This window comes from Mus musculus, chromosome 13, assembly GCF_000001635.26.
Source record: "Mus musculus strain C57BL/6J chromosome 13, GRCm38.p6 C57BL/6J".
Lineage (NCBI taxonomy): Eukaryota > Metazoa > Chordata > Mammalia > Rodentia > Muridae > Mus > Mus musculus.
In genome coordinates, this window is record NC_000079.6 from 65,849,324 (window position 1) to 65,864,212 (window position 14,889).

The window sequence follows — 14,889 nt, forward strand, 5'->3', positions numbered from 1 at the left end:
TTATAGATTTGATAATGATGGGCAGAGCATATCTTAAGCCACTTACAGGGAAAGAACCTAAGGAAATGGTTGTGCTATTAAAAAAAAAATGCAGGTTGGTTATTTGCTCCATGATGATAATCATTGGCAGGTAGCTTTAGCACGTTACTTGGGATCTATAGATAATCATTATCCTAAAAAATCTCATTTTTAGGTATTTTGAAGATACCTTAAAATAGCCCATGTGAATTGCCTAAAATTATATCTAAAAATTCTATAGAGACTGCTTTCTATGTTTTTACAGATGTGTCTTCAAAAAGGGCAAGAAGCTTATGTTTTATATATAAATTTCATATCCTCCACCAAAAAGATTCTATTTACCCCTGGTGTATAGCTCAACAGTTCCAACTGTAGTCAGCCAGATTTAAAAAAAATTTTTTTTCAGCCCCACTCGCTCCAGCCATATTTATTTCATATAGTGTGAGTACACTGTCACTGTCTTCAGACATAGCAGAAGAGAGCATCAGATGCCATTACAGATGGTTGTGAACCACCATGTGGTTGCTGGGAATTGAACTCAGGATCTCTGGAAGAGCAGTCAGTACTCTTAACCACTGAACCATCTCTCCAGCCCATTCAGTCAAAAAAAATTTTTTGAGACAGGTTTCTCTGTGTAGCTATGGCAGTCCTGCGTCTCATTCTGTAGACTAGGCTGGCCTGGAACTCAGAGATCCCCCTTCCTCTGCCTCCTGAGTGCTAGGATTACCAACATGCACCACCACTGCCCAGCTAAACAATCCGGTTTTATTATCTGTTTCTCAGCCACTGAATATTTTAGCTGGTTCTGCATATTGTACTCAAGCTGTTGTTTTAGAAACTGTAGGACTTAAACCCAACCCCACTACTAATGTTATTCCATAATGGTTTCTCTAGCTTCAGGTGTCTGTAAGACAATGACCTCAAGTTTTCCTAACTCAGTATGTTCATTCTTATCTGGCAGGTACCTTAACATCCACTAATGCTCCAGTTGATGTGCTTGCCTCCTCACCACCAATACTTTCCAGGCCACTCAAAAATCTCATGAACTTCTTCACTTCTTGTTCTTTCACACCACTGCCCTCTTCTTGTGGAATTAATTCTCAAGGGTTAAATTAGAACAGTCAGAAATTGGACATTTCAAATATGTTCATGTAATGGTTAATACTTTTTCTAATATGATTGTTGCTTCTTGGATTCAGGGCTAAAACAATCTTGGGTCTCATTAGTCATTTATTATACTCTATTTTCTTTCTAGAACTCTTCTTACAACTGAAAACTGATAGTGGGTCCTGCTTATTCTAGCAAAAGTTTAAAGGAATATTGCAAATTGTGGAATAGTGATCGTATTACTAGAATTCTTTACAATCCACGGGGTAAAGTTATTTCAGAATGACACATTACAAATACTTAAATCACAAAATTTAAAAGTAAAAATGGGGGTTTGTACAGCCACCTAAATTCCCACATACCATGCTACATTTAACTATGCTAACTTTAATTTTTCACATTAACTAGTTAATTAACTTTCATTTTATGTGCATTGGTGTTTTGCCTCATGTATGTTTGTGTGAGGATGTAAGATCTTGGAGTTACAGACAGTTGTGAGTTGCCCTGGAGGCACTGGGATTTGAGCCTAGCTCCTCTGGAAGAGCAGTCAGTGTCCTTAACTGCTGAGCCATCTTTCCAGCCCTGATTTTCTTTACTTTATAAGGATAGTGCTGCTTCTGTTGCTCAAAAGCATTTTCCCTAAAGGAAACATAGCCTCAAGGATATGTTAAATCCTAAACTCATCCGTGGAAAGATCCAGATGCTCTTTAACATCAGGCTGGGGCTATGCATCCCATCGTTTGAAGGAACAAACCCTGTGCGTTTAAGATTCCTGGCTCCTCTAGTGCAGTGGTTCTCAAGCTGTGGATTGGGACCCTTTTATGGGTGCATCTCAGATGTCCTGCTTATCAGATATTTACATGATGAATCATAACTAGCAAAACTACAGTTTTGGAGTAGCAATGAAGTAATCTTCTGGTTGGGAGTCACCACAGCACCAGGAACTGTATTAAAGGGTTGTGGCATTAGGAAGGCTGAGAACTGCTATGATGATTTGGGGGTCTTTAGAGCTTCCTCTAAGTTTCAGTTTGCTTTTTCTTTCACTCTCACATTCTCAAAATATAGTTCAATTTTCTATTGGGTGTTGGGAGAGTGATATAGTAAGCAGACCAGAGGCCTCAGGGGCCTTGGTGATAGTTTATTATTTATGCCCATTTATTGGGCTTATTACTTAATCCCATCAGGGGTTTCTACCCTACCTTAAGCGATTCAGTCCCCCGATTAAGATACAAAACCTTTGTATTCATAATAAGCCTTAGACAGCACTAGAGCTGGGCAGACATCTACCTTCTAAGCTATAATCTACTTCCCTATCAATGCCCTCAAGATTTGACTTGCCATGTTACATCTGGGCTCTTACAGCCACATTTCTATGATTCACCTACTCCATGGCATCTTCTCAATCCATCTTCTCTCTCCTTGTGGTCCTCCTCAGACCCATAGCCCAGGAATTAAAACTCCAGCTACCTCTCTTTTTTGCCCAACTATAGGCTGTAGGCATCTTTATTCATCCAATAGGTTTAAATTAAAGAGCAAGGTTACATAGCATCACTTGGTGTATGTTAAGACTTCCTTGTCCCTGTGAAAAACCAGACCTTGGGGGACAGTATTTACTATTATAAAACACAGCAACCGACGAAACCTCAACACCTGTTGTTTGGCATTTGCTGTAAGTCATCCTGGGAGCTCCCCCTTCCTTTTCCCCTTCTTTGCCCCCTTCTCCCTTTCCCTTCTTTTCCCCCTTCCCCCTTCCCCCCATCCTTTCTCTTCTTCTCGTTCCTTTTCTTTTTGGAGATAGAATCTTTCTATGGAATTCTGGATGGGAACGTGCTATGTAGACCAGGTTGGCCCACCTCTGCCTCTTGAGGGCTGGGATTAAAGAGGTGTGTTACTACACGCAGATGAGTATTGTTATTAAAATATTTAATTTACATACTTATTAATAGTGTGTATAATTATGTGCACATCTATGCAGGCAGGTGCTGATGGAGGCTAAAGGTGTCAGAGCCCCTAGGGCTGGAGTTACAGGTGATTGTGAACTGCCTCATATGGAAGCTGGGAACTGAACTTGGGTCCTCTGGAAGAGCAATACTCACTGTTTATCACTGAGCTATCTTACCTACCCAGTCCCAAGGATTTTTCTTTTAGATCTCTGTTTTGACTAAACAGTTGTCTAGAATGATGGTACAAAATATTAATGTGGAGCTTTCCTCTAATTACTAATTTATAATTTTTTTCTGTTAAAATATGGTAGTTGTGTGCTGAGTAATTTCTACTTTTTAATTTTTTAAATATGTTAGTGCATTTTAATTAATGAATGTGTCCATATGTATGGAGGTCAGAGAACAATTCATATTAGTTGATTTTTTTTCCTTCTATCACCTGGGTCCTGGGTGTCAAGTTCAGGTTGTCATGCTCGACAGCAAACACCTCTACCCATTGAGAGATACCTCTGTCTCTAGTTTATATTCTTTATTTTGAGATAGAGTGTCATGTAGCTCAGGCTGGTATTTTTGATTGTCAAGTTGACTACATCTAGAATTAACTAAAATCCAAGTGACTGAGTACACCTGTGAAAGACTTTTCTTGATTAATCAGTTGAAGTGTGAAGACTCACCCTAAATTCAGGTCTTTTTGAGAAGATCCACCTTTAAACCTGGGCCACATCTTCTGGTGGCAGCCTATAAAGAACGTGGAAGAAGGAAACTTGATCTTTGCCTGCTTGCCCTCACTCTTCTTGGCAAGTTCATTCTTTCACTGACATTATGGCCTGCTTCTTTGGAATTCTGGCTTCTAATGAATACCAGCTGAGACATCAGCCTCATGGACTGAACAATTACTGGATTCTTTATCTTTTCATTGGGAGACAACCATTGTTGGATTAGCTGGACATTATAATCTGTAAGGCACTCTAATAGATTCCATTTATTTATCAAGTCACTCTATCAGTTCTGTTTCTCCAGAGAACCCTGACTAATACACTGGCCTACAACTTGCTATGCGGCTCATCCTGTCTTCCAATCACTGCGGATACAGATGTGGCCTACCATGCCTGGCTACTATCTTATATTTAAAATCCATTTAGGCCATCTTTGCTATCTGAGAAAATAATACATGAGAGGGTGCTTGCAGGAAATCAGGCAGAAAACCATGATATTGTTTGTGAGGAAATTGCCCTAGGCAGAAATGACAGTGAATGGTGAGCTAGTAAATGGTCTAATAACATACCTTTAGTGTGATATTTCCCCTGATCCTGACAAGTATTTTTAACTCTGAAGCTTCACCTCTGTGGTCCTGAGTCTAAACTTATCAGAAAAGCACACATATTGCTTTTGTCCCTCAGACCAGGACTCTCCTGTCTCTTCAGCCCATTGAGTTTTTATATTGCAGATTGAGGGTGACCTTAAAGTCCTAATTCTATCACTTCTGTTCCAGTTGTTGAAGCTCTGTGAAAAATCTAAGTATTGCTCCAAATTGTCATCTCTTGCTGAGGTAGAATTTATTACCCAACCCCTGATGCTGGGATTTCCCTGACCATTCCATTAACAAAATGTAGCAGAAGTACTGATTTTTGACTTCTGAGGCTATGTTGTAATGCACTTTGTATATTTTACAGGAGTTTTTTAAAATGTTCATTATTGGGTCATCCTTCCTTTTGGAGCCCACCCACCAAGCCAAACAGGGCTAAAATTCTTTAGAGACATACAGTATGACTGAGCTCCCAGCTGGCATCAACTGTCAGTCTTGGAGTACATTATTTTGGACACAGAATCCTCACTGGGGGTCCATTTTTCTTTTACTGCTTCTATCCAAAATGTCCCCAGATGCTCTCAATAAGCACCAACCAGTAAAGAAGTACAGAACAGAATCATTTAGTAGCTGGACAATGGTGGTGTATGCCTTTAATTCCAGTAGAGGAGGCAGAGGCAAGTGGGATCTCTGAGTTTGAAGTCAGCCTGGACTACAGAGTGAGTTCCAGGACAGCCAGAGCTACACAGAGAAACCTTGTATTATAAAACAACCAACCAATCAATCAATTAACCAACCAACCAAATAAACAAACATGCAATTGATACTCCCAACTCCATCAACAGAAGGGTAAGAAATTATAGATATCATAAAATACTTCTTTTTTTTTAGTTTTATTGTCTGTATGTGTTTTGCCTGCATATATATGTAATATGTGCATGTCTGGTGCCTGCAGAGGTCAAAGAAGACGTCAGATCTCTTAGAACTGTGGTTGTAGGTGGTGGTGAGTCACTACATGGGTCCTAGGAACTGAATCTGATCTAAAATAGTAACAAGTATTGTTACTGGCTAAGCATTCTCTTCAGCCCTCATAAATTTTGGAAACATCAGAAAATGGAACTGATTTGTAGAACTTTACCTCTTAAAAGTGTTGATAAGCGATCTCTCTATGTAGCCCTGGCTGATTTTGAACTAACAAAGATCCACTTGCCTCTGCCTCCTGAGTGTTGGGATTAAGGGTGTATGCCACTATGCCTAGATCCTGAGAATCTTGACCCCCTAGAGTTTTTTCTCCATCATAATTACTTTAGTTTAGGCCTTTATCACTGTTTTTATGAAATATAGACTGATCTGGCAAGATGGTTAGTGGATAAAGGAGCTAAAAGCAAGCCTGATATCCCGAGTTTGTTCTGTAGATCATACAAGTTAGCAGAAGAGAGTTGTTCTATAACCTCCATATGCCCAATATGTAATTTAAGATGTAAAATATATCAGGGTAGTAGTGCACATGCCTTTAATCCCAGCACTCATAAGGTAGGGGCAGGGAGATTTCTATGAGTTTAAGGCTAGCCTGGTCTACAGAGCTTCCAGGACAGCCAGGGCTCTGTTACACAGAAAAATACTGTCTAAAAAAAAAAAAAGATGGAAAATATATGTGTCTTAGAGTTACTATTGCTGTGAAGAAACACCATGACCAAAAGCACCTTGGAGAAAAAAGGGTTTATTTCATTAAAGTTCCTTAAAAGAGTTCACCATCAAAAGCAGTGAGGGCAGGACTCAAGTAGGGCAGGAAGCTGGAGGCAGCAGCTGATGCAGAGGTGGTGGAGGAGCCTGGTTCACTGCAGCAATTTCTTTGGCTTTTTCAGTCTGCTTTCTAATAGAACCCAGTACTTGATCCTTTTATATTAAGATTAGATACAAATGTTGAGTCGCATATTTATTTTTAGTTAAATAATAACATCCTCAAGGCATTTCCATATTGGCATGTGTACTGGCTAGTTTTGTGTCAACTTGACACAGCTGGAGTTATCACAGAGAAAGGAGCTTCAGTTGAGGAAATGCCTCCATGAGATCCAACTGTAAGGCATTTTCTCAATTAGTGATCAAGGGGGAAAGGCCCCTTGTGGGTGGTGTCAACTCTGGGCTGGTAGTCTTGGTTCTATAAGAAAGCAGGCTGAGCAAGCCAGGTGAGGCAAGCCAGTAAAGAACATCCCTCCATGGCCTCTGCATCAGCTCCTGCTTCCTGACCTGCTTGAGTTCCAGTCCTGACTTCCTTGGTGATGAACAGCAGTATGGAAGTGTAAGCCAAATAAACCCTTTCCTCCCCAACTTGCTTCTTGGTCATGATGTTTGTGCAGGAATAGAAACCCTGACTAAGACAGCATGTAAAGCCTTTATAATTTTAAACTATTTCATTGATGTAGAATTCATATATCATAGAATTCACCTTTAAAAAATAGGACCCAGGGCTGGAGAGATGGCTCAGTGGTTAAGAGACCCGACTGCTCTCCCGAAGATTCTGAGTTCAAGTCCCAGCAACCACATGGTGGCTCAAAACCATACATAGTGAGATCTGACGACCTCATCTGGTGTGTCTGAAGACAGCTACAGTGAACTTACATATAGCAATAAATAAATCTTAAAAAAAAAAAAAGGACCCAGGAGGGATGGGGTGAAGAACTTGGGGAGGGAACCAGAAAGGGGGGCAACATTTGGAATGTAAATAAATAAATAATTTACTTAAAATAAAAGAAAATTAGGATCCAGTGAAAGCCAGGCATGGTGGCACAAACCTCTAATTCCATTGCTTGGGAGATAGGGGCAAGCAGATCTCTGTGAGTTTGAAGCCCAGCTTGGTTACATAGTATGTTCCACAGCTGCATATGGAGGCCCTGTCTCCAACCAAACCAGCCAACCAACCAACCAACCATACAGGATATGTGGCCAATGAGATAGCTCTGGGAGTAGAGTACTGTCAGACCTGAGGAAAAAAACATTCTCATAACTTTCTGCTTAAATGCAAGCTGTGCCCAAGGAACTGACCAGACAACTGATTGCCTCCTGCTAAGTTGGAGTTTCAAAGAACAGCCCCTTACTGGCTTTTGAGGTCCCCTTTATGGGGGTGGGTTAGGGTTGATAGAAAACAGCTGTTGAGATAGTTGGCTGTTAGCACCTGAACAGAAGAATAGGGGACTCAGGCCTCAAGGCTGCCTAAGTCTTAGATAAGTGCAGGAATACTTCATATGGAATGGGGGTCACCACAGGGTTCAGGAGTTTAGCAAGGCAAAGGGGTGGGTACACATCATCAGGTGACAAATTCAGTATAGGTTGAAAAACATTGCTTGCAGGATACATTAGGTTTAGGAAAAATAAAGTACAGAAACTCTCTCTCACTCTACACACGCAGACACACACACACAGACAAATAAATGTGATTTTCAAATATATTAAAAACGTGATCTAGTTAGCCTTTATCAGTTAGTCCTTGTCTCCCTCCCCATTTTTTTCTTTCTTCTCTCTTGTTTAGCAGGGTAGAATCACCTTGCTCAGTTCTTCTACCTGTGACTAGCGTTTTTCTGCATGATAGGTAAAGAGTGAGTATTCTATCCTGTGTCGGGGGTGAGATGTTTTAGATCCCTTCTGCCCAGGGATCTCAGCATAGGTGGGTGCTCATAGAAGGTTCCCACTGAAAAGACAAGCTTGAGCAGGGTGATGGGAAAAAAAAAGCATAGAACTGCCAGAGTCAGAATCCTTGAGTTCAGATTGATAGACAGGCATTTTCTCACCTGGGATGATGGGATGTATGGCCTTGGTATGTGATAGGCAAAGTGTGACTTTTGCTCTGGGCTCATCGATTGGGACAAGCTTCTTATGTATGCAGTGGACACGAGCAGCACTCTCAAGCTCTCTAGAGTATCTCAAACATATACTCTTGTTTCTCACATTTTTAGATATTTGTTAGCATCATAGCAAATGCCTCCCAAAGGCCATTTGCAAAATGCTTGGTTGCCAGACAGTGGTACTAGTGGGTGGTGGTGGAATCTTTAGGATGTAGAAAGAGAAAGAGAAGTCACTGGAAACACGCCCTCAGAGTAGACATTGGGACCCTGATCACTTCTCTCTCTGATAATCTTGAGGTGAGCTGTTTTGCGCCACCAACGTGATCCTGCAAGGCTATTCTGCCTCATGACCAATGAAGACAACTAACCACAGGTGAAATCCTCCAAGACCAATGCTTGCTTCCACTAAGTTATTTTTCTCTTGTATTTGCTCACAGTAATGAGCTAACCAGAAAATAGCATTTGAAATAATTTGTTAGAAACAGCTAAATATTAAGTATACCACCAGGGAACATACGAAAAACAGTGCTTTCTTCCTTACTCTGTCCAATACTTGCTTATTTCCTCAAGAATGTTAACTATCTGTATCCCAGCTGAGGTTATGTACATGTGAAGGCCAGAGGATAACCTCAGGTGTCATTCATAAGGTACAGTAGAGCTTTCTCCTGTGTGTGTGTGTGTGTGTGTGTGTGTGTGTGTGTGTGTGTGTGTGTGATTGTGTGATTGTGTGTGAGATGTGTGTATGGGTGTGCATGTTTGCATAGATATGAGCACTTGGGGGCACACATAGGTATGGATTCATGTGCACGTGGAGGCCTAAGGTTGATGTTAAGAATTATCCTTGCTCCCATTTGTACTTTCTTCAGTGAGTCAGGGTCTCTTAGTCAAAGCCAGAACTGGCCAGAGTCGCCTGTTTTACTGATCGGCTTCCTTTGGGGATTACCTCACTTTACTTTCCTAGGCTGCAATTACAGGAAGACCACCATGCCCACCATATCCTGATGTGAGTTCTGGGTACCTAAAGTGGTTTTTTTTTTTTTCCCTTTGAGGAATATATAGCGTCTTTCTCCAATTCTTTTGGTTACTTTTTGGTTAAAATCTATTTTGCTGTATTTGTAAATGGCTGTACCAGCTTGCTTCTTTGGTCCATTTTCTTGGAATGTCTTTTTTCCCACCCTTTACCTTGAAGTAATGCCTGTTCTTGATGTTGTGCTATATTATTTGTATACAATAGAAGGATAGATTATGTGTTAGCATCCATTCTGTTCGCCTGTGTCGTTTTATTGGTGAACTGAGGTCATTGATATCAATATCAATGAGGAGTGATGGCTAACTCCTTGTATGTTGTTATTGTTTTTGCTGCTGGTGGTCGTGTTGAGGTGTGTCTGTGTGTGTGTGTGTGTGCTTTCCCTTTTTTGCAGCTAATACAACATTATTTACTATTTATTATTACTTATTATTTACTATCTCTGTTTTCATGTGTATCATTAACTTTGGGTTGGATTCTTTCTTCTTTTTTTCTTTTTAAAAAAAATTTATTAGATATTTTCTTCCTTTACATTTCAAATGCTATCCCCTTTCCTAGTTTCCTCTGAGAAAGTCCCCTATACCCTCCTCAGCCCTGCTCCCCAAACCACCCACTGCTGCTTCCTGGCCTTGTCATTCCCCTGTACTAGGGCATATAATCTTTGCAAGACAAAGGGCCTCTCCTCCCATTGATGGTCAACTAGGCCATCTTCTGCTACATATGAAGCTAGAGACATGAGCTCTGGGGTTATTGGTTAGTTGATATTGTTGTTCCACCTATAGGGTTGCAGACCCCTTTAGCTCCTTGGGTAGTTTCTCTAGATCCTTCATTGGAGGAGGGGGCGTGTGTTTCATTCAATAGATGACTGTGGGCATCCACTTGTGTGCTTGCCAGGCACTGGCATAGCCTCACAAGAGACAGCTATAGCCAGGTCCTGTCAGCAAAATCTTGCTGGCATATGCAGTAGTGTCTGGGTTTGGTGGTTGTTTATGGGATGGATCCCCCAGTGGGGCAGTCTTTGTTAGGTCCATCCTTCAGTCTCAGCTCCAAACTTTGTCTCTGTAACTCCTTCCATGGGTATTTTGTCCCCGCCCTTTATTTATTTATTTATTTATTTATTTATTTATTTATTTATTTATTTATTTATTATACATAAGTACACTGTAGCTGTCTTCAGACACTCCAGAAGAGGGCGTCAGATCTCGTTACAGATGGTTGTGAGCCATCATGTGGTTGCTGGGATTTGAACTCCGGACCTTTGGAAGAGCAGTCGGGTGCTCTTACCTGTTGAGCCATCTCACCAGCCCCCGTCCCCACCCTTTTCTTTTTGGACAGGGTTCCTCTGTATAGCCCTGGCTGTCCTGGAACTCACAATGTAGACCAGATGGCCTCGAAACTCAGAAATCCACCTGCCTCTGCCTCTCAAGTGCTGGGATTAAAGGTGTGCGCCACCACTGCCCTGCTTGTTTCCCCTTCTAAGAAGGAACAAAGAATCTACACTTTGGTCTACTTTCTTCTTGAGTTTCATGTGTTTTGCAAACTGTATCTTGGGTATTCTACGCTTCTGAGCTAATATCCACTTATCAGTGAGTGCATATCATGTGTGTTCGTTTTGTGATTGGGTTACCTCACTCAGGATGATATCATCCAGATACCCAATTGCCTAAGAATTTCATAAATTCATTCTTTTAATAGCTGAGTAGTACTCCATTGTGTAAAAGTACCACATTTTTTGTATCCATTCCTGTATTGAGGGACATCTGGGTTCTTTCCACTTCTGGCTATTATAAGTAAGGCTGCTATGAAAATAGTGGAGCATGTGTCCTTATTACAAGTTGGAACATCTTCTGGGTATATGCCCAGGAGAGGTGTTGCTGGATCTTCAGGTAGTACTATGTCCAATTTTCTGAGGAACCACCAGACTGACTTCCAGAGTGGTTATACAAGCTTGCAATCCTACCAGTAAAGGAGGAGTTCTCCTCTTTCTCCACATCCTCGTCAGCATATGCTGTCATGGTTTTAGCTCCCTTGTCAAAGATGAAGTGACCATAGGTGCCTGGGTTCCTTTCTGGGTCTTCAATTATATTGCATTGGTCTACCTGTCTGTCGTTGTACCAGTACCATGCAGGTTTTATCACAATTGCTCTGTAGTACAGCTTGAGGTCAGGCATGGTGATTCCACCAGAGGTTCTTTCTTTTTTCTTTGGGAATAGCTTTTGCTATCCTAGATTTTTTTTGTTATTCCAGATGATTTTGTAAATTGCCCTTTCTAATTTGGTGAAGAATTGAGTTGGAATTTTGATGGGATTGCATTGAATCTGTAGATTGCTTTTGGCAAGATAGCCATTTTTACTATATGGATCCTGCCAATCCATGAGCATGGGAGATCTTTCCATCTTCTGAGATCTTCTTTGATTTCTTTCTTCAGAGACTTGAAGTTCTTATCATACAGATCTTTCACTTCCTTAGTTAGAGTCACACCAAGGTATTTCATATTATTTGTGCCTATTGTGAAGGGTGTTGTTTCCCTAATTTCTTTCTCATCCGGTTTATCCTTTGTGTAGAGTATAAAGCCTTGGCTTCACTCAATATACTGTGCCCAAGGTACATAAGTAAATAAACACTTTTCTCACATGTTTCTTTGGCTATGGTGGATTTTACTGCAACAGAATCTAAGACATCACCTAAATGGTAAATTACCTGTGTTGAGATTTGGAATCTCATAGATTCCTGATGTAATAAAAGGCACTGATTTGAAAAGAGAAACAAGAATGAATGTTAGCAGAGTGAGAAGCACCGTGACAGTAATGCATATGATAGCACGGAAGCGCTGCACTTTGGGATAGCTTTCCAGTGTACTAGGGAGATGTTAAGAAAACCAGATAACATACAAAGAAGGGAACATTCTATGAAAAGGACATTGAGATTCAGATTGTGCCTGCAATATAAGGCTTTGTAAATGTATGTGAAAAGACAGTTTCATTATGAAATGACTGTGTTTCATTAAGTGAGAAAAATCACTAATGGAAATGTCTCCCACAAGACCTTCACCACAGTGAGGTCAGTGAATTCTATGGACATATAAATCACTCTAGATGAAGGGTCTCACCATAAATTTTATCAAAATATGAGTAAAGATTATTTCAGTTCAATATCACACACACAAACATGCACAGAAAACACATACACATTGTTCTTTACATCAGGCGTTGAAGGTCAGTGTCATTTTTCTCTCAAAATACTGTTTGCTGCGTTATTTTTAAAATATTATTTGGTAGTTTATTTTTGACATTGTCATTCAATTGCTCCTTTTTTTATATTTGCTGTCTCCAAAACACCCTTTGTCCCACTCCCTGCACTCCTAAAATGCACATGGCCTCTTATTTCATTAATTCTTACTGAATGTGCACATATTTGCATATACATTTATATTTTTAAACAAAAATTGTAAAGACTGTGTAAAATTGCATATATTTATGTTTTAAAAGGCCACATAGCAGTAAAATCACTCTTAATGACATTCTGCTATTGATAAAAATCAGGGTCTTGATCAGCCACCATCTGAGATCTTTCCTTCTGTAATAGATAGAAACAAATACAAACACCCTTAGCCAGTCAGTTTTGAGAATGTCAAAGACTTTGGAACACACATTCATAAATAGGCTGTCTACATAAAATCCCTTGTATCAGGACTCAGGAAATATGGTGAAAGTATAGGTAGAAGTATATCAGTGCCAGAGGGGATTGAGAACACCCACCATGGAAAACAGGACTTCTAAAACATGAAAGATAGATGCACATATGAAGTTACAGAGAATGTGGCAGCATGCACAGGGACTGCATGGTTCTGTTGAAAATGGGTTCTCAATAGTCAGAGGGGAATGAAGTACATCACCATTCCAATCCAGTTGATAGTCATTTACAAAAAAGCAATATTAATTGTTTTTTATGATATAAAATGCTCTATGAAATGGAGGATGACACTATACCTGGGCATCTATCCCATGAAGTTGCTGAAGATAGCATCCTATATGTAGAATTCATTTTATAGAAACATAGTGGTCACAAGATGAATGAAGCAGGAGACATTAAAGTTCCTGTTTATATTAAAAGTGATCTAAACGACTTGCTTTCAGGTATGATTTACAAGAATCTCTTTTTTCAAGAGATGTACTCAATAGTAGGACATTCACGGGGTATTGAAACTACTCTTAAGGGCAAACCTTATGCCCAGCAGCAGATGGGAAACACCAAACAAACTCAAAGACATTGTTGGTGGTTCTTTGTCTCATAATGCTTTTCCAGGACTTTTATATTTGTTTGGTTTCTGTGTTCATTTGTTTTGTTGTGTTTTGTTTCTTGTTTTTAATCCCAAAGTTTCTTTTTAAGTGTACTGTGTTTTATAGTTTACGTTTTTATGTAAATTCTTTTTGTGAATTTGAGTCTGTGTGTATAGGTTTCTTATACTCTTCCTTATCTTCTTTTCATCTGTTTATTTTTCATTTTGTCTTATTCCAGTTATTTGTTTTTTATAATTAATAAAAATGATGATAACAATAATAATAATTCTGATGTTTAGTCTATAACAACAAAAAGAAAAAAAGGGTATGGATTCAAATGTGTGGCACAGGGCAGGAAAATCTGGAAGGAGATGGGTAAGGAGAGAGGCAACCTATGTTCAATAATAGAAAACGAGAGAAGACCATCAATGTACATTGTACAGCTCCATTCCTGTGATGAATCAAATAAAATGCTCTATGACATTAAGGATGACATCATACCTTCATGAAGTTCTGCAGGATGGCGCCCAGTATGTAGAAGTCATTTTCTAAAAACATAATGGCCACCAGATGAAGAAATGAGACATTAATGTTCACGTCTAAATTATCAATGATTAAACAGACTTGCCTTCATGTATGTTTTACAAGAAACTCTTTTGTGATTATAAACTTACATTTATGATTGAACTACCAATAGCAACTTTGAAAAGAAAAATAATTGTCACAGAGAACGTGGCCATGCTTAATCGAGCAAGGAAAACACACGTGTGAGGTTTTCTCCCTAACAGATTCCTGAAGTTTCCTGCTAAGTAGCTAGAAATCAGTCTGAAATTAAAATAGCAGTGACTAAGGAGATTAAAAGCTCATCACATAACACAGTATTATTAAAACGCTGTCCCAGGGAGTGATTACTGTCAAATGCCATCTTCTGCTTTCTTTACATATGCACCTTAGTTGGTCTTATTTAACATTTTAGTTGGAATTACATTCACCACTGTTGCGCTTACCAAAGTTGCCTTGCTTTGCATTTTTTTTTCTATTTTCTCTCAATTACCATTATCTGACCTTCCCGTTCTGTTGTAGTCATCAGAAAGATATTAATTTGATATAATGGAGACATCTTTCCTCTTTTTATTAATCATTTTATTTGTTTACTATTCAAATGATAATCCCCTTCCCTCTTCCCCCTCCACACACTCACCATTCCATCCCCCTCTCCTCTTTGCCTCCACCCACTCCAGATTCACACTGCTCTAAAATCGCCCTACACTGGGGCATCAAGCCTCTACAGGACCAAGGGCCTCCCATCCCACTGGTGCCAGATGAAGCCATCCTCTGCTACATATAGAGCTGGAGCCATGGATCTCTC

At 39.8% G+C, this 14,889-nt stretch overlaps 1 long non-coding RNA gene across 1 annotated transcript; it reads right to left on the bottom strand.

Annotated features, from left to right (window-relative positions):
• Positions 1-962: 962 nt before the first annotated feature.
• On the bottom strand, positions 963-14,070 carry Gm40986. Its single transcript, XR_003950553.1, has 3 exons — positions 14,022-14,070; positions 7,167-7,354; positions 963-1,117 (listed from the first exon to the last, which is right to left on the bottom strand). It is a non-coding gene; the product is annotated as a predicted gene, 40986 (long non-coding RNA).
• Between the last annotated feature and the right edge of the window lie 819 nt (positions 14,071-14,889).